Here is a 20,853-nt window from a genome sequence, read left to right as displayed (position 1 = left end):
GCATATGACATATTTATGGGCTTGTAAACTTAGTGTTTGATCTAGAAAATGAGCTTTAAGTACTTAACTCAACATGGTACAAGATAACCCTCATTTGGAGGTGTGAAGAAGCTTGTCCTTGGATCAAACCGAGTTAAATATCTTTGGCAAATGATCTAGATTGGACAAAATTTGGTAAAATGATCCTCAGCCCATTGATTGACATTGATAATCTCAACCCTACAAATAATACTATCTATATTTAGAACCTTTGTGGTCATTGATGACAAAGGGGGAGAGAAACAAAGATAGTAGTAGAAATAGTAAAAAAGGGGGAGAAATATCATAAAGGGAGAGAAACATAAAGATATACTTGATATATGACATAGGGGGAGAGATATGACAAAGGAAGAGAGATATGACAAAGGAAAGGGATCAATTAAAATTTTGAGCACACAAGTAGGGGGAGCAAGCTCATGAACTTGTATGGTGCATTTGAATGTGCATTTCATATGTTTGCTTGCATGGCACAAGTTTTAAAATTCAATATCCATGCTTGTGTGGTGTATGCTAGTTGTTGGTTTGAATGATGAAATGAAAACTAGCATGCATAGGATATCTAGTGATTTCACTTCCAAATATTTCTAAAGTGGTATTAAGCTAACCATGGTGCTAAGGATGGTATATTGGTGCACTCCGATTGGTATCACGCTTTAAAGGTCCATCTTTTATACCTTAGCATTATGTGGTAGACATTGACTCCTATATTTCCTATCCAAGCATATGTGCAAGCTCCAATCCAAACTCTTAGCACATATGTAGGGGGAGCAATTGCTACCATTTGGGGTTCATGAAACTTGTCCATATCCTTTTACACATGGTAAATATGCTTGGGCAAGCAACATGGATTCAATTGAATTTCAATTTATATCTTTGTATAAGGGTTGTCATCAATTACCAAAAAGGGGGAGATTGAAAGCTCTAGTTTAGTTTTGGTGAATTGATGAAACCCTAAGTGCTAACCTAGTTTATCAAGTGATCATGAGATAGGTAGCACACTCCAAGTGATGAAGCAAATGAAGATCATAGCATGATGATGTTGATATCATAATGATGATCAAGTGCTTGGACTTGGAAAGAAGAAAGAGAAAAACAAAAAGCTCAAGGCAAAGGTATAAACCATAGGAGCTATTTTGTTTTAGTGATCAAGACACTTAGAGAAGTGTGATCACATTTAGGTTTGATAGCCGTACTATTAAGAGGGATGAAACTCATATCGGAATGCGGTTATCAAAGTGCCACTAGATGCTCTAACTCATTGCATATGCATATAGGATCTAGTGGAGTGCTAACACCCTTGAAAATGTTTGTGAAAATAAGCTAACACATGTGCACAAGGTGATACACTTGGTGGTTGGCACATTTGAGCAAGGTGAAGAAGATAGAGTCAAAGAGGAGTTAGTCGCGCTGGTTACAGAGTGACCAGATGCGTCCGGTATGTGACCGGACACGTCTGGTATCTTGGCGACAGACTCAGCGACCGGACGCATCCGGTCGCCACACCGGACGTGTCCAGTGTGAATCAGAAAAAGCATCATACGGATGACAGCCGATCGGACGCTGGCAGCGTCCGGTCCGGTATCACCGGATGCGTCTGGTCGAGCAAGGATGCTTATTGTACTCCACCGGACGCTGCGGCTCAGCGTCCGGTCATTTGTGACTCTGCGTCCAATGTGAGCGTCTAGTCGTTAGCAGAAGGGGTAGCAATGGCTAAGTTTGTTTGAACTGAACACGTGGCAGTCTGGGGGCCACCAGACACGTCCGGTATGCCAACCGGACGCGTCCGGTATTCATGACTGGAGCGTCCGGTGCTGCGTCCGATCAGTTGGACTGCAGCGTCCGGTCAGCCCGTGTTATGCCCAGTGGAGGGGTATAATGGCTCTATTTCATGGGGGCTTCTATTTAAGCCCCATGGCCGGTTGAAGCTCACTCTCTTGTATATTTTCATTGACATAGCAACCTTGTGAGCTTAGCCAAAGCCCTCCCACTCATCTCCATCATTGATTCATCATCATAGTGAGATTGGGAGTGATCCAAGTGCATTGCTTGAGTGATTGCATCTAGAGGCACTTGGTGTTCGTGTTTCGCTGTGGATTTTGCTTGTTACTCTTGGTGGTTGCCGCCACCTAGATGGCGTGGAGCAGTGAGGATCATTGAGCGGAGGGTGATGATTGTCTTCGGCTTCGATCGTGGTGATTGTGAGGGGTTCTTGACCTTTCCCCGGCAGAGAGCTAAAAGGTACTCTAGTGGATTGCTCGTGGCTTGTGTGATCCTCATCTTGTGTTGGTTGTGTGGCACCCTATTGAGGGTTTGGCGTGTGAAGCCAATTAGCGCGTGAACCTCCAAGTGAGTGAATCGCCACAACGAGGACTAGCTTGCCGGCAAGCAAGTGAACCTCGGTAAAAAATCATTGTGTTCATCATTGATTATGAGGTGATTGGTCTTCATTGTTATTCATCCTTGTGATTGATTGGTTCTTTCATCTACACGTCGGTATAACCTTCTTGATCACTCTCTTTACTTTACCGCAAACTAGTTGACAAGCTCTTTAGTGTAGCTAGTTGTGAGAGCTTGCTTGCTTGGTTGGTGTGGCTCTTTAGTTAGCCTTTGAGAGCACACTAACATAGGGTAGTGTCATAGCGCTTGTGTGAATTGACACTATCTAAACTAGAATTGTGGTAGGTGGCTTGCATTTTGAGTAGGTTAGCGCAACACTTGCTTCGCCTCATAATTGTCTAACTACTTTGTTAAGTGTTGTTGTAGAAATTTTATTAGGCTATTCACCCCCCTCTAGCCATTAGGACCTTTCAGTGGCATAAGTAGCCGAGAGAGAGAAGGGAGAAGTTAATAAACAATAGAATACTTGTAATATTGTTAAGCACTCCTCTGTTCTATGAACTTTGTCTAAACTATCCCCTTGTTGTGCTCTTTGATCTGTATTCTGTTCTTCTAATTCCCATGCTATCAAGGTGTTCCCAAAATGTCGCTCAGTAGAAGGACAGTAGCTGAGGCTCTAAATAATTAGAGATGGGTGGTAGATATCAAAGGTGCATGTACTATCCAAGTCTTAGAAGATTATCTCAATATTTGGGATATAGTGGTGGGCTTGACCTTGCAGTAGGAAGTACCTGATCAGTTTAGATGGAAGTTAACTCAGTCAGGTACATACACCAACAAATCAGCGTATGCTGCTTTCTTTGTTGAGACCATCAAATTTGCACCATGGAAAAAGATTTGGAAGAGTTGGGCTCCATTCCAGTGCAAGTTCTTCATTTGGTTGGCTATCAACAATCGATGTTGGATGGCAAGACTGACTTGTTAAAAGAGGCTTGCCCCACTCAGGCTTGTCCTTTTTGTGATAAGGAGGAAGAAACCAAACAACACATCCTTATGGGCTGTGTCTTCGCCAGGTAGATTTGGTTTTCAATTCTCCAAGCCCTACATCTACCTGCTCTAGTGCCCTCAACATCACACACCAAATTCTCTAGCTGGTGGAGGAAAGGTCTTTGGCTTATTCCAAAAGATTTGCAAAAGGGGTTCAACTCTTTAATTATTCTGATAGCTTGGGAAACCTAAAAATATAGGAACTCTTGTATTTTTGAAGCACGCTAGGCGTAGCATTCCAGATCTACTCCGAGTGATAGCTAATGAATGCAGTTTTTGGGGGTTGGCTGGAGCTTCTAAACTCCAAGAGCTCCTTGCCTGGTCGCTGTCCTTGGCCTCTTAGATTGTGTCTAGGTTGGTCAGGGTTTTAGTCGTTGTCTCTTTTATTTCTCTGTAAGAGTTTGCTTTCTGTCGGTGGTGTGTGTTTGGGTGGAGTTCATTGTACTTGGGCCGGCGATAGTTCTTGTCGTCCCTCTATTTCTTTCTTATTCTTAATGAAATGACACGCAACTCTCCTGCATTGTTCAAGAAAAAAAACACGGGAGACTGCATGTGCTGATGTCATAGTTTTTTTAGAAACTAAAAAAAGTCATAGCTGCTAAACTGAACATCTAAATTAAACTCTAATTACAACATTGTGTTTTTGTGCAATAAATTCTTTGATGCTAGACCTCATAAATATGTTTAGATACATTTATTAACGAACATTTATCCCATAAAGATAGAATATTTTTTTATTGAGTGGAGACGATGCTCCATAAAGCGTGACTAATATAAGATGGAGACGGATGCCCTGCTCACTCTGTTAACCCAAAGTGGCTGCCTGGTAGTGTAGGATTGGAATCTAGGTTGTATAACTCTTACTTTAGAGATAACAAAATTTAGCAAAATTATAGTACACATTTAGATTGTATCTTGCATATGTTTTGATAAGTAGGTTTTAGACGCCAAGTAGTTTTAAGTTGCATAATTCACACCCTCTCTTAGGCGTGATAGCCCCTTCACTCCTAGTAGGCATAAACTCCACACTGAAGGCTGTTGTTGAGGAAGAGCCTAGTGATCATTGTCCAAGTAGAGTGTGTAACAGAACCATCCAATTTATAAGAGCACAAGTACAATGGCAACCCACAAGTGGTCGCACTATCATTCTTGAGTCCATATAAACCTGGTAGTCTGTCGAGTACCACGAAGGGTCTTGATTCATCACCAACATACAACCAAGATCGTACATGATTCAACATACATGCCACATGTTACATAGAGTTCACAAATACATTGCCATACATCAGAGTACGATTAAAGTTATTACAACCCAAGTTCTAAATAAAGTAATAATAGCGGACGCAAAGTAGTTTTAAAACCAATATCTCACACCATTGTTTAATACAAGCCAGTTCATGATCACCACCCATAAAAGCATCATAGATAAGATATATAAGTAGAAGCACCTTGCCTGGGGCAAACTCCTCATCCACAGTGGGACATAAGCAATTCTTACAATAGCCATGAAAGACTGTGTTATCTGCAACAAGTGGAAAATAAACCCTGAGTACAAGAAAATACTCAGCTAGACTTACCCGTCATAAACAAAAAATAAAATGACAGTAAGGATCATGCAAGGCTTTATAAGTGGAGCTAGCTTGACACCATTTTGCATAAAAAGCCACTAATTCAGTTATACCTTTTATAATTCGATCATCAAGTTAATTATAGCTATTCATCTCTAGATTAGCAACTAACATATGCCAAACATGTGGTATATCATTTAGTAGCATAACAATAGTAACCATAGCCGGTGTAAGATTTTCATATTCATCAGAACTATCATATTTCATAATCCAATTACAACGATGAAGAGGCTCCATCAAGTTTCTCACTATCCGAAAGAGACGGCGATTCGAATCAGTTGTAACTAGCTGGACAGTATTCCTAATACAAACCTAGGTAGACCAGATCAATGGTCACCTTAGGTCACCTTTGGTACAACTCAGGTCCAACTCACAGGCTCGATTAGTGCCACATCATCAGGGACACTACAGAATGCCAGGTCGATCAGGACTCTAACCTACCCTTGGACTCACAATGGCTCCCCGCACATCCTTACTACCTCCACTATGCGCACTCTAATAGAACGAGGCCTAGCCTAAGTTGAGCTACTCGGCTTCGCGATCGAAACGAGTTATCTGGCCAGCTAAGTGAGAGACATGCGTTCAAAATAACAAGAGGGCCTTCAATGATGCAGTCCTTAATCGGCGTAAATGGAATCATATGAGTCAACCTACACATAGACTCCGCTTGGCCTCTAGTTATATTACCCCATGGTTCTATTCCACGATAGCAAATATAACCAACCGTGCTTCGATATCCACCTATATCTCGCATGTGACAGAAAATCACCCGACTTCTATCGGTCTAAGCATTACTAAGCATATATTCGATCCTGGACCTCTATAGGGTTAAAGGTATATATATCTAGACAAGGTAGTTCTATGCATCAAGTGTTTCCAAATCAATTCTTACAACCTAATGCATCAAACATAAAGGACTCAAGTGATATTTTATAAAACATAGGAGGCTTAAAATGCTCCGGGGATTGCCTTTCAGGAAAGAAGTGGGTCGGTGGTCAGGGCACTCCAAAAGTTCCTTAGTAGCTGGCTCCTCGCCTTCGGAAGCTACTGGTTGTGGTGTCTCCTGATTCTCCTCCGCCTCTTCTTCGAATTCCAGTAGGGTTACTCCTTCAGGCGATCCTATACGGATGAGCATGAAATAAGATATCATGGATGCATAGATAATGACATGGATGATATGATATGATAAAATGCATACTCATAAGTGTCCTTAACAGTAGTGTATTAAAGTGATAACAAGATACATTTTCTTTTACTGAGTAGGTGCATATCTCCTCTCTAGTAATTAAACAAATTTCCATTTAAGCAATTTCTAGATTGCAAAACAGTAGCCACTTGTTTTGACCATATTGGAGATTTACACATCCAAAATAATATGATCTTTGACTTTATAGAAAGCTTATAAAATTATCTACAACTTTATTATAATCATCATAAGATGACTCAGTAGCTATCTAGGTCAAACAATTCAATCTTTTAGATCTGTCCAGAGGATAAGCAAACCTGACAGCAGACTTTTAAAAGCTATAATTTTTAAACCATTAGTCCTATGACCATGAAATTTTTGGACAAGCTAGATGAGTAAGTTATCAACAACTTTGTTATTGACAAGTTTCATAGAAAAGATCATTATCATCATTGAATTATAAAGCAATAATTAACTAGCTACCCATAACCAATTAATTCTAAGCACAACTACTAATATCAACATATCATATGCATCACAAGCACCATAGAAAACATCATGGTTAAGCCCAAATAATTTACTTATGTGCATTTATTAATTTCCTTATATAATAGGGTGGTTTGGAGGATAATTAGTTACAGTGATCAATAAATTCAGAGAAAATTACAATAGATTACATATGACCCTAATAGTCTACTGTACAAATTTTATGCTATTTGGATAAGTGTAGCAACCTCTACAAAAATGACAAGTTGCATAGGCTTATTTTAGCAAAAATAGTTTAGTCTAGTGAAAAGTGTCAAACAATAGATTTCATATTTTCTTTACTTTCATCCTAGCATAAGAACACTGTGTAGAAATTTGCATGATCATAAGTTATGTATTTTTACCCTAATTAATTTCAACAGAAAATAGCATTTAACTAAGGTGAAATAGAAAGAGCATATTCCAAGTATGTCCACTATGGGTTTAGTATTTTTCCTAGCTAGAGCATTCCAACACAAGACCCACAAAATTGAAATCATAATTTTAGCACTTCCCTAGCTCAAGTTATGCATTTTACAAGATAGAAACAAATTTGAAAGCACTTTACTAGCTTAATTTAATTCCCCTAGAAAAATACCTCAAATAGTAGGTTTCATATTTTTATCAAATAGTACACTTCATGATGAATCCAGCAAAATTTGGATCACCCCATTTGGACACTCCTAGCACAAGATATGGATTTTTGAGGTTTGCATTTCAATCTATGAAAACAAATAAAGAAAACATTTAACACTCTGACTGACAGCTGGGCCTCGTGGGTCAACGGGACCCACACGTCAGTGTGGTAGAGCAGAGCGCCGGCTTTGACTGGTGAGAACTCATCAACGCGAGGTCTCTGGCGACAGCATCACCACCACTACACTCGTCTCGTTAAGCCGCATCAATGGGTACCCTTAGTTGACTTAGAGGCTCGCCGGAGCAAGCTCGATGGCAGCCATGGCAGCTCGGTGGCGATGCGCGATGGCACACCAGCTATCCTTGACCCCAAGAGACTCAGGTGAGGTCCGCTATAGCTTCATGGTGACCTAGCGAGGCTAAAGGGTGAAGGTTAGGGTTAGTAGCGACGCCGGAGGAGCACGGCCGCGTGCATGGCAGCACGGCGGCGTGAGTGCAGTGACGGTGAGGTCACCGTTCCGACGAGATGGTGGTCCGTAATGGATCTCCATCTTCGATGATGGTGCTAGGGTTAATGAAGATACGAAAACACATGCTAGAGGCAAACGATGGGACCTAGTCGGTGCTGGTCGCGGCAAGCTTGAGCTCGTAGCCTTGGCAGGCTCTTGTGGTGCGGTCGCGTGTTCCCACATGGCGACGGCAGTAGCGGTTAAACTGGCTACGACATGAGCTACTATGACTTAAGATGACGATGTACTAAGGGAGAAAGAGGTAGGAGGAGCGGTGGATAAGGCTGGCCACGACGAGCTTAGAGCTCGGCGTCGCTCCATGGCCATGGCGGCGACGACGACGTGAAATGTCACTTTAACTTGGCTGGAACAGTGGCTGTGGCGGGTCAAGGAGGTAGAGGAGATGATGGTTGGTGCAGCGAGGACAACGAGCGCTGCTGGTGGAGGCTCGACGGCGATGTACGAGTGCGGTGCCCGCTCTGGCGCGACGAGTACGAGAGAGAGCAGAGCGAGGGTGAGAGAGTGCAAGTGAGAGTGGAGAGTGAGCGCCCAGCCTCTTCTCCTCTTCAACACAGCGACACGGGGCCAGTGACGACATACGACCGCCACACGACACGCGTACCGACGCCGGTCGGCCACGACGCGTGTGGCTTGTCGGTTCAAACCGGCCATCAGGCCGATTGATAAGCCATCTTCATGCCATTGTTACTCCTAATCCGTGCAGAATTAGCAAAAACTCCCTTACTAAGATTTGTAGAGCTATAGGAGATCTACAACTTTACTTTAGAAAGTTTAGTCAAATTCCTAATGGTTTTCAAACTACAACGCTCTAAAGTGGTATACTTTGAAATTGTAAGTCATTAATGACAGAAAATTTCACGTCCCTAAAACAACATTTGATTGATTCTTATGGGCCCTATTTGACCATGTTAGGCACTGAATTAGCTCATGACCCATAAACAAAGTTTGTTCCACATAAGATAAGCTACAATTTTTATTAAGGGTGCACTGCCATGCAAACACTCTATGCTATAGTTCAACTTTGGTCAAAGTAGGATCATGAAAAATGACATTATGAGTAAACTAGGAGTTAGAAGCAAAATTGGCCCATGTCATGAATACAAACATTGTTCCATTTACCATCCTACATATGTCTAAGGCGTTTTTGTGACCTCACAACCATTTCTCACATTGATCACACATGATCACAAGCTTATGTAAGTATATAACCAACATCACATGTGATAAAGAGAAGGTGAATGAAATGAAACTTCACATGCTCATGCTCATGAATGCTTGGATGATGCTTGTGCTCATGAAATGCAAGTGCCAAATGCATATTTAACACTAGGGTGTTACAGAGTGCGCCGAATTCCTATGTTTATACATGGTAACCATAGTCTCCTTGGACATGGTGGTGTAGAGCCATGATACAATGCAGGAATTAACCTGCATCAACCCAATGTCGTTGTGCATGAAGGATTGCATTGAGAGAAAGCCATCGATGTGGTTCAGAAGGCTAAGCTTTTGGAACATTGTCAGCTCGAAGATGGTTGGCCACTAGCAAAAGTTGAAAGAATACATGTCAAGAGTGACAGGGACGCGAGCCTTGATGTTGATTATGGCAATGGTGGCAGCGGATAGAGGATCACCATAGGGAGTAGAGGCAAAGGGGTTAGTGGGAGGTGGTGGACATGAAAGAGTCATCTACCATGGGCATGAGAAGGAGAAAGAGGTAGCTAAATTGTGGAGTTTTTCTCTAGGAAAGAGGCATGGGCTCTGTGCATAACCAATGAAGTGGAGAAGAAAAAGTTTACACCTCATCACTTGAGTAGCGTGTGGCCGTTTGTGAGCAACAACTCTGTCCCCATTTCAGAGTCATCGTAGCTGTGCTTCTAGCTGTCCCCATTCGAAGCATTATGCATGCATCTAGGGGAGCTTCCATCCAAATTCAAGGAATCTTGCATGTACCTGAGTGAAGGCTAAAACGACTCTGAAATAGGGCCTGAGGGAGGATATGCTAACTAACCGAAGCCATGCATGTTATCATATCCAAAGACCTGGTCGCCTATGATCCCAGACGAAGTCAAACTTGATGTATAGATCCATGAACTAGCAACATTCATGGAGAGGTGGGTTTGCGCTCATTAGTCTCAACATTTTGCTTGTTTTCACAACTTGTGTGCCGCCTAAATAATCTTAGACTTGTGTGACCTGCTAAACCTTTTGTTATCTATACTCCATCAGTGCTGATGGACTTATACTATGGTCTCAATCTTCTACCATGTTTCTCTTTATTAGCTAATGATGTCATGTTGTTTCTCCCCCGTGTTCAGTGCTATATGGATTTTGAATATATGTTATTTTCAACAAGCTATTTTTGTATACATGTGTCATATAGTCATACTTTAATATATCTACTCTTGTATAATAAATTTGTTCTCCTAAAACCAACAATAAAGCAAATGAATACTTGCTACCAACTAACTTAAAAAATATAGGTATTCGAGTGCAAATTCGAATTCAAACTATCCATTTTGTATTTCTATTTAAGGACATTCAATAAATAAGAATATGATTATCCCTCCAAAGAGATCTGAATTCTATCTACCAATCCTTCTGCATGGATATTTTGCTTTAACGTGAGGGTGACATTATATGTAACTTGTCTTTCCGTAGACTTCTAGACACAGCTAGGCTACCGGCCTTCTCCATCCTAAAAAAAATCAACTTATGTAGTTATCCTTTTTTAGAAAAGGGAATATATTAATATCCCAGCTTCTGCATCGACTAATGCATATGGCTGTTCATTATTACAAGCGAGCAAAACAAAGTCCAAGGAATCTCAAACACAAAGTTTTGAGCCATGAATACTACAAAATTCTTAAAAGGAAAAGACTAAAGAGCAATTCTATTGCTAAATCACCAGCCATGGCTAGCAAACACCTCCATCACGGCCATCTTAATAGCCTACAGCCCGTCTTCATGAAATGACGATCCTCCTCCTTCTGAAGTAAGGTCCAGTACCTGGTCCAATACATTCCCTTGAAGATAACCTATAAATAAGACGGTGCTATGGCCTTGTCAAACACAACATCATTCTGAGTTAACCAAAGAGCCCAGCAAATGGCACTTACACCCACAAGAATTTGAGACTTCCTTTTCCTATTTAACCCTTCCAACCAACCTGTAAACAAATTGTGTACACTAGTTAGGGGTTTCAGGTTAAAGGAAATATGAATAATTCTCCACATAAATTTAGCATAATGACAGTCAAAGAGTAAATGTTGTATGGTCTCATTGGTGGAACAGAAACAACACTTCCTATCTCCTTGCCACTATCACCTAGCTAAATTATCCTTGGTCAAGATTACGCCTTTGTATAAGTACCACATAAAGACTTTAATCTTGAGGGGTAGTTTAAGTTTCCAAATTAAAGTGTTGTAAGGTAAAGCCTATACACCTAATAATGCTCTGTACATGGAATTAACAAGAAACAACCCTTTCTGATGCAACCCCCACACAAAGCGATCCCTTAGGTTTCTTAAGTGTGCATCTGTAACCATGGCCACTACATTGTGCCATGCTTGCAAATTAACCCCCATTAGAGATCACCTAAAAGCTACATTTAATGGTGTCATAGACAGTACCGTCCTAACAGATGCACTTTTCTTTCTCACAATGTTATATAGTGATGGGAAGAGCGTCTTGAAAGGGCATGGCGTTATCCACGAATCCTCCCAAAAATACACTTGGGATCGTCACCTAGATCAAACCTACCCATCGACAGGAACTCACCCTTGACCTTCATAAGGCCAGCCCAAAACTGAGAGTCCCCGGGCATGTATTGAACCTGAGTCAAAGTCTTGTCACTTAAATACTTATTTTTAAGCAACTTTTGCCAGACACCATCACCATTTATCAATTCGAAAAACCACTTTCTTAAGAGGCACTTATTATGGACACCTAGATTTAGGACACCCAATCCTTCTTGGTCTTTTGGTGTACATACTACTTCCCATTTTGTCAATCTATATTTCTTCTTGTGTTCATCGTTTTGCCAAAAGAACCAAGATCTAAAATAATCCAATTTTTTCAAAATCCCTCTAGGTATTTCAAAGAAGGACATCATGAACATAGGAAGACTTCTCAGAACTGAGTTAATGAGGACAAGCCTCCCACCCACCGAAAGCATCTTACTCCTCCAACCACTCAGCCTCTTTTGAAATCTTTCTTCCACATGTTCCCAGTCCTTATTCATTAGTTTTCGATGATGCATAGGAATTCCTAGGTATCTAAAAGGGAATGATCCTACATTACATCCAAAAATTTGTGTATATTCAAATTAATTAGCATTAGCTGCTCCATAACAAAATAATTCACTCTTATGGAAATTGATTTTTAGTCCCGAAAATTGCTCAAAGGTACAAAGCAAGAGCTTCATGATTTTGGCCCTCTCTAAATCATTATCCATAAAGATAACAGTGTCATCCGCATACTGAAGGACTGAGAGTCCTTCATCAACCAAATGCGGAACCACTCCATGGATTTGTTTGACCTCTTTTGCTCGTGAAATGAGTATAGCCAGCATGTCAACCACTATGTTAAACAAGATTGGAGATAACGGGTCCCCTTGCCGCACTCATTTTCTTGTTTGGAAATAATGGCCTAAAGTATCATTGACCTTTACTGCAACACTCCCTCTAGACATGACTTTTGAAATCCATTCACACCAAACTGGTGAGAATCCTTTCATTCTGAGGACTTGTTGTATAAAAGGCCACTTAAGATTATCATATGCTTTTTCGAAATCTAGCTTTAGGATCACCCCATCTTTCTTTTCCCTATGCAACTCGTGTATTGTTTCATGTAGTATTACAACACCTTCCATCATATATCTTCCCAGAATAAAAGCCGTCTGAGATAGACCTATCAACTTATCTGCCATTTTCAAAATTCTATTATTTAACACCTTCGTAAAAACCTTGAACGACACATTTAAGAGACAAATAGGCATGTACTGTTGTATCCTAGTCACATCCGTGATCTTGGGTAATAGTGTAATTACCCCAAAATTTAAACTATGAATATGCAGTTTCCCCATATATGATGAGGACATCACTCCTTTGGATGTACCCATTGATCCTCCAACCATCATGCAAGGTCCAATGACCCGAGCTCAAATGTGTCAACTCAATTTAGAGGTGAGCTCGTTCTTAAGCGATCCCTTTCATACTTTTGAGACTAGACTACTACCTAATGATGTTATCTTGCTTAGGAACATTGGAGAGGGTCATGAGGGACTTAGAGGAAGAGGTGGAGGCGTTGACGACCAGCAAGGACGTTCAACAGAAACCGGAGGCCCAGTCCAATATGATTTTGAGTCTGCCTCGGCCTCCAGGACTAGTCTGCCTTAAACTGGTCACCCATGACGTATCCGGACTCCATTTTCGACGATCCACATATGGTTGGAAAGCTAATTTGATAAGAAAGCCAATCCAAGTGGTCTCACATCAAAAGGCCTTCAGAATCAACGAGAATCATCAAAACAAGTCAGCATCCAGAATCTACTAGGGTGCTACGACATCGTCTTTTGGTCCGTTGGACCGTGTATCGTGTTTGGGCCTATTAGAGGGCATGTCCAGGGTAGGCGATGACCCTAAGACCTTTATAATCATATGCTACCACCGTCATTAGGTTTTGGGTTTTGCTTAGATTAATCTGTCAAGAACAGTTTCGTTGTTCATCGGTTTGCGAGACCTCAACTTCGTGAGATTAATCATTCATCTCAATTTGGTTGCTTTCTTTCTTGTTCTTGCTTGTGTTCTTCATTGCACATGCAGGGATTAGCCTTCTTGGCGAGGTCAGCTAGATCTGTGTCTCGGTTGATAACCAGAGGAGTTGTGGTGCTAAGATTACAGGGTTCGATCTGAAGCCGGATCGGTGTGTCATTCTCCGTCACATCGATAGTTATCACTACCTGATGGAAGATCGGGATCCATGTTCCCATTAAGTGGTAATCAGAGCTAAGGTATACTGTCAGGTTCACATTTATCCCATAGTTTTGAGTGTTTCGCATTCGTCCCACAGTCCAGTGCCATGTTTTTTTCCTGTCCTAGAACCTTCCGCGCCATAGCCTTTGCATATTTTGGTTTCAGAGTCCGTCGTGTTGAGTTTGTGTCCTGGTCGAGGTCTTGTTGCTGGTTAGGTCATGTTAGAGTCCAGTTCGTGTGTTTTTCCCCATAGTTTCCATCAAATCCTTGCTGTCGTGACTAATTTGCGCACATTATTCCCGTTTTGTCCTCTAATTCGGAGCCAATTCTTAAAACTGGTCTAATTTTCGCATACGAACTCGGATTTTGATGTTCCATATATCAAAATTGATCAGAATTTTTTTTGGATCCGTCCATCGCCCACCACGTTGGGGTCAGAAAATTTTAATTTGGTCAAAAACTAGTCACAAGATCCTCTTTTCGTGGTCACAAGCTTTTTATCGATTTTGAGCACCTCTTATGAAATTTTCACAGGCCATGTCTTTCACATGTTTGAGCTCATATTTTCTGTGGTTACTTCTTTTGTGCTCCTAAGTGAAGGAAAAATATCAAAAAAGAAAAAGAAAAAGTTGAAATTTCCCAAAAAAACAACGACAGCAAAAAAATAGAAAAAAGAGAGGGGCAAAAGAGGAACAATATCTAGAGGAGCACATAGAGAAGGCCAAAGTGAGCTATGTTAGCGTGTGCTGTTTTGTTCCTTGTTTGTGTTGTTGTTGCTATCCACCATACTTATTTTTCACACACCTGTCACCTTGCTATCCACCATACTTATTTGTCACACACCTGATACTTGAAACAGTTTAGACTAGCAACGAGAACAAGTACTTTGGACTATAATTCAACATTACTTTCTGTTACTGACTTATGTGCCAGATATACATATTATTTTTTTATGCCTTCCAAGATCCACAAACTCTTCAGATCAGTACAGAAAAAGGGCATTGCAATCTCGGTACCACTGCCTCACAGGTATCACGAACCAGCTGCCGGTTGTACCGCTCACTGCTTGTGTTGGTAAGAACTTTGTAAGAGCTTGGTAAGATGCTTCCACTTGCTGTGAAAAGTGACACCACTACAACTTTAACCGCGTAGTCATTTGGTAGGGATAACTTTCACTATTTATTCCTGTTTTTGTGTTTACAATGGTAGAAGGTGATCAGACTGGAGATAAGTTTCAACGAGTGTGTCAGCCAAGAGCAACTCAAGCTATTGTAGATGATGCCCAAAAAAGGATGAATGAGGCCATTAGGAAGGCCGTCACTGACGTAGTCATTGAACTCAACATTGACAACAGCATGGAGAGATTGGACAAATGAATTTCCATGCTAACCGACAAGGTTACTGAGTTGGAAACCTTTGTGGCGGGCAATAACGACGTCTCCGGCAGCAATGCCGATGGTATCTTACCAGAAGACACGGTGCATGATGCCAGTGGAAACATAGATCGAGCAGTCTTCCAACAAGCAAGTTGTGGTGCTAAGATTGTAGGGTTCGATCTTTCAATCTGAAGCTAGATAGGTGTGTCATTCTCCTCCTACACTTGAGGTATATCATGCCTCAGAGTCTCGTCCAATGAGAAATAATTCTGTAAATAAGGTCCAAACAATCTTTTATAGTAATCAGTTATATAATCTTTCAATTTCGCATCCCCAACAATAATTCCTTCTTCCTGTTCTAGTTGTGTGATTTTTGTTTTTCTATGTCTCCCATTTGCCAACATATGAAAATACTTAGTATTATCATCTCCATGCAACAACTTTGTTGCTTTTGATCGTTGGAGCCAATAAATCTCCTCCTCTGTTAGCAACTTAGTTAATTGCCCTTTAAGATGATATGTAAGCTCTACCTCCTGAGATGATAGCAAAGTTGTTTCCGCCTTTCTATCGAGGATATCTATTTTATCCATCAGGCTTAGTTTATGTTTCTTGTTCTGGGAGACTAAATTTCAAGCCCAACCTCTAAGAAAACGTCGCAGCCTCCTTATCTTAGACTGCCACTGTTCCAAGGGTGTTCTACCCCTATTCTCAGACTCCCACACCTCTTTTACCAAATAAAAAAAAACCATCCCTTGTCAGCCACCCTTGCTCAAATTTAAAATTTCTAGTGTTGCCTCTGTGAGATGGTTCTCCTTCATCAAGTAAGAGTGGTGTGTGATCAGAGATTTCTCGAGTGAGAGCCTGGACGGTCGCCAATGGAAATTTTTGTTCCCATTTGGTTGTCACCAAAATACGATCTAACTTCTCATAGGTTGGAATTTCAGCATAATTAGCCCAAGTGAACTTTCTACCCATCATTTCTAGTTCCGTTAGATTCAGAGTTTCGATAATGGCATTAAAGAGAAGTGGCCATTTATTATTATACCTTGAATTTTTTTTCCGACGGGTTCCTAATTATATTAAAATCCCCCCTACTATAAAAGGTAGATCCCCATAGCTAGTGTAAGCACGTACTAACTCTGATAAAAAGTTCTCTTTGTGCTCTTCCTGTGCTGCGCCATAGACTGACAAAAGGGCCCATCGAAAATCATCTACCTTATTTCTTAAGACAAATTTTATGTAGTAATCCCCATCAATAATATTTTCTACTTATGTAGTTATCTTGAATCATTTTTTTAAGTTTAACCGAATTACAAAGTAATAAAAAACTCAACCTGCGGGGGGTTATGACGGCCCCCGGGTTTTCCGTTTAAGAAGAAGATCTTCTCACACAGATCGAGAAAACCTCCGAACCCCCGCCCCCATCCTGACGCAGGAGGTGCCATAACCCTGTGAGAACCGGGCCGGAGCCTTCCACTGCGCTTTGGCACATGGGGACGGACAAGGGGATTTTTTTAACCTCAGCCTGAATTCCACTCCCACGGGGATTCGAACCCAGGACCTGAAAAGTGCCGCTAGGTCACCTAACCGACTGAGCTAGGCGCCCTTTGGCGAATTACAAAGTAATAATATTTATGGCACCAAATTATAATCATTAAATACGCGCTAAAATATATTTCTTTATAATAAACTTATTTAGTGTTATAAAAACTTTTAATTTTAAAATAATTTGCAACTCTCGGAGTTGATTCATTTACCATGCCATAATGTCCTGAACTGGTTTCAAAACCGAACGAGCCAATTCCAGCTAGCCATGTACTGGCTCCATTCGTTTCCTGAACAAAAAGTTTCGCTGCATCTCTCTCTCTCCCCCCACCGCCCACATCGTTCAAAACCATAATAACTAGTACATCATGCGCGCCATCGCGCGCGCCGGACAATTAAGCGGGAAATCAAATGGTATAGGTAAGCATAGCAAGTATTGGTAAACGCATATGTGCATTGACCTGATGGTTTCATGTCGTGCTATCGATGATTCGCACGACGATCTTACACTACCAAGTTCAGTAGCTTACTAATGTCCCAACGGTAAGGAAAATCTGTAGTAATCTAATTTTTAGTGACTTACTCGGTGTAATAGGAAGATAGCAAGAACATTCTGTTTTCATATATTCTAAGTGCACTAATTTTGACAGCATAGCGTAAAACAGGTAACTCATGGGAAAAAATAGTACACAGTTAGATATTTCTGATAATGGAAGTGGTAAAGTAATCAGTAATTGAGTTAGGAAATGGCAAGTCATGACCATTGTGACAGTAAGGATGACACAAGAAAGAATTCTAGATGTCTTGGTTGAATTTCACAAAACTTTTAAAGGTATGAACACTAATTCCCAGATATACCATATGTGAAGCATCGTTCAGAAGGTCGGATCAAACCATCTCGTGGACTATATAAACCATCTATCATTCAAGCTATCTTGTGCAGCCATCGTTAAATAGTGGGCAAGTTTAGAAACGGATCCAAAAGCGCAGCAAAGCAGGAAAGGAGATACTTACATTCTAAACAGTAGCCTTTGTTAAACAACCATCACTCGCGTCGGCAAGGTAGAAAAGGAGATATCTACATTGTAAAGACCACACGGGTCTCACAGAGAAATGTTAAATTTCACAGCGCCTAATCCTGCTGGGAAAACCTATAGCACTTCATAAATTTTGTGCAGCGATATTAATTCTCGTAGAAATTTTACTCACACATATGCATGTCATAGGGACTTTAATGATTTCAGCATATATATATTAGTGTTAGCCACCTTGTGAGCTGATAATAGATTAAAAAAATGAGGCTTCACAGCTTGATAAGCCGATGGTAATTGAGTCAGTGAGCAAATTGCAATCCAAAGCTATGATATTCACAAAATATATCACGACATTGCGCCGAAATGGCAAGCGACATGATGAGCATTAATTGTGACCAATTTTAGCCTCCTTACAACAATAGAAGCTAAGCAAACAAAACAGCTAGCAGCACCAACAAAATCCAAACACATAACGCCATTAATAAGGCAATCACTTGACACCTCTAAAAAAAGCTGTCAACTTAACTGGAAGAGAAAATGGACTTGTCCCTAATTTCAAAAGGTAGAGAAAACTACTAGACCTCTTCTTTTCATGTTCTTTTTAAAGTTGAAAGTGATCCATAGAGGCTTACTTGCACCCAATCAAAGAATTCATTTGGAGTTTTTTTTTAAATGGCAAACCTGTTGCTAAAAATTGCAGTGGAAGACTCTTCAATATGAACACCTGGGGAAGCAAAGAAAACGATCAGTTTATTCCAGTAGTCCAGTCACCCAGCCAATGTATACACACAGCACAAGATTTCTTTGATCCAATTAGAGACATTCCACCTAAGTAACACATCCATCATTATAAAATAAAAAGCACAGCCATAACCAATAAGCTAAGTATCGAATGGAAAATACAGACCTAACGACATAAAAAATAAAACATGTAAAATGAAATGGAAAACTAAATAAGCTTACCATGGAAGTCAGAATGACTCACCCTGGCATATGAAACAAATTTAGGGATTTTAGTCACATTTTTCGGGCCCTCATAGTATACACCTGCACCAATGAAGATCAATTTCGAGATTTGTGAAACCAAGCTTAGATTAGCTAATTGGAATATAAAACTCTCAAACTTGTAAGATCTGTCTTGTATGAATTAGCTAATTGGAATATAAAACCCTCATAGTATACACCTGCATCACGAGGCTGGCCTTCCACTGCTCATATGTCAGGTTCTTGGGGTTGTACCTGAAAACACACAGAAGGTAAGGGCAGAGCAAACGATACAATTATGATGACCATATATAGTGTATAGATATAAAAAATAAGGAGGGTAGCTACTATACCTGTTGTGCTCCTTTGGTGGCTGCTTGGTTGACCTGACCATGGAAGGAGCAGCACCAATCGCAGCATGGACCTTCTTGTACAGAGCTTCCATGTCGTCAGCCTCAATTCCCTTCTGAATGAACTCACTGAACTAAGGCTGGCACCTCTCTTGCTCCTCTTCAGTAAGTTTGTGGGACATAATAAAGAGCAGAAGAAATTAGTAAGCCTCTAGTGTACTAATTTCGTGATGTAGGACGGTCAACAATTTCTGAAATAAAGTTACAAGGGAACAAAGGAAAAGGCAATGTGGTGTGATAAGCAGCAAGCACAACTCACCTTCATGTAGTCAGTAACATGGGCACCATAGATGTACTTGCGGTGGATATCAGCATCCAGCTGCTTGTCATCCTTCTTGAAAGCAGCAAATCGCTTCTCACTATGAGGAATATTCAGTCCACCGTCCAAAGCTCCCTGCAGCAACAAAATACAGCAAACGTTAAAAAGCTCGGTCACTATAAGAGAGGAGGTATACATGAAGCTCATGAAAAAAAATGACCATTCTTGATGAGCTAACTACAAACAATCAGGCCAATATAGCATCATGATATCAGAAGGAAGATATACATAGAGTGAGGAGAGGGAGCTGAGGGAAGAGGAGGGGGAGAAGGGAGAGAGTGCATCTCCGCCATGCACAAGGGGCCAGACGCGCCGGTGTGGGGCTACTCCAGCGATTAAGGCCGGCGAGCCAGATCCACACACGCGCCTAGGCTCGGCACTTGCAAGGAGAGCACGCACCAGAGACAAAAAGGGGGAAAAAGCGAGGATAGGGATAGCTGAGACGATGGACGTCTGGGCGCTGCAGCTGGGGCCGTTGTGCTCGAAGCCAATGCCAGAGCGACAATGACCAGAGGTGGCTAATGGTAGATGGAGAACCAGAACAGTGCAGAGCAAGCAGTGGAGCTGTAGATAAATTCAACACCTGTTCAAAATTAAATAGCACTCAAAAGGGATCTATCAAGAGTAAATGCTCAATTTGACCCAATAGTAAAAGTAATCATACGGACACAAAAGGTGGTACCTGTCAGCATGATCATGGTTGTTAGCATACTTCAGAAGCTTGATCTCATCAAGGCTCTAATCGGAAAAATCTTTGCTATTTTTTATAATTTTAACACATACACCCATCCATGTGTGCAAATAATGTGCCTGGATGGCGATAAGGAACACAACTGAAAGCAAATATTGTGATACACGATAATGGCCAGCGATGACAGAACTGGGAACATGGAAATTGATGTCTTTTTCAACCTTTATGTAATAATCAACTTCTGTTCCACAGTTTCTTATGGTTATTTCAGGGCACCACGAACGGTATATATATCACAATGAAGAAAGTTGAAGGGCCTACAGTGACATACAACGCAGGCACAGAAATAGAAGCTTGGTGGATAAAAGAACCATTTGCAAAAGAAATCAATATGTTTATGAAATGAACAGTTACATGCATGATGGGCTCATGTCTCAAATGCGAGGAGGGTAAATCAATACCTAGGTTTATGCAAAGAAACAGCAAAGCCATGTCTACATAGCTTAAGATGAAGACAGTAGTATCGACGTCAAGTCTTGAATTGTCAAAAAATTTCTGGAATAGCAAAGCATGAACTGAAGCCCAAGTTGGGTT

At 40.9% G+C, this 20,853-nt stretch overlaps 1 pseudogene; it reads right to left on the bottom strand.

Annotated features, from left to right (window-relative positions):
- Window positions 1-18,428: 18,428 nt before the first annotated feature.
- Window positions 18,429-19,731, bottom strand: LOC136473557 (large ribosomal subunit protein uL18-like; annotated as a pseudogene).
- Between the last annotated feature and the right edge of the window lie 1,122 nt (window positions 19,732-20,853).

This window comes from Miscanthus floridulus, chromosome 8 (assembly GCF_019320115.1).
Source record: "Miscanthus floridulus cultivar M001 chromosome 8, ASM1932011v1, whole genome shotgun sequence".
NCBI classification, from domain to species: domain Eukaryota; kingdom Viridiplantae; phylum Streptophyta; class Magnoliopsida; order Poales; family Poaceae; genus Miscanthus; species Miscanthus floridulus.
Note: the sequence above shows the minus strand (reverse complement) of the source record. Positions and strands in the feature narration are given on the sequence as shown.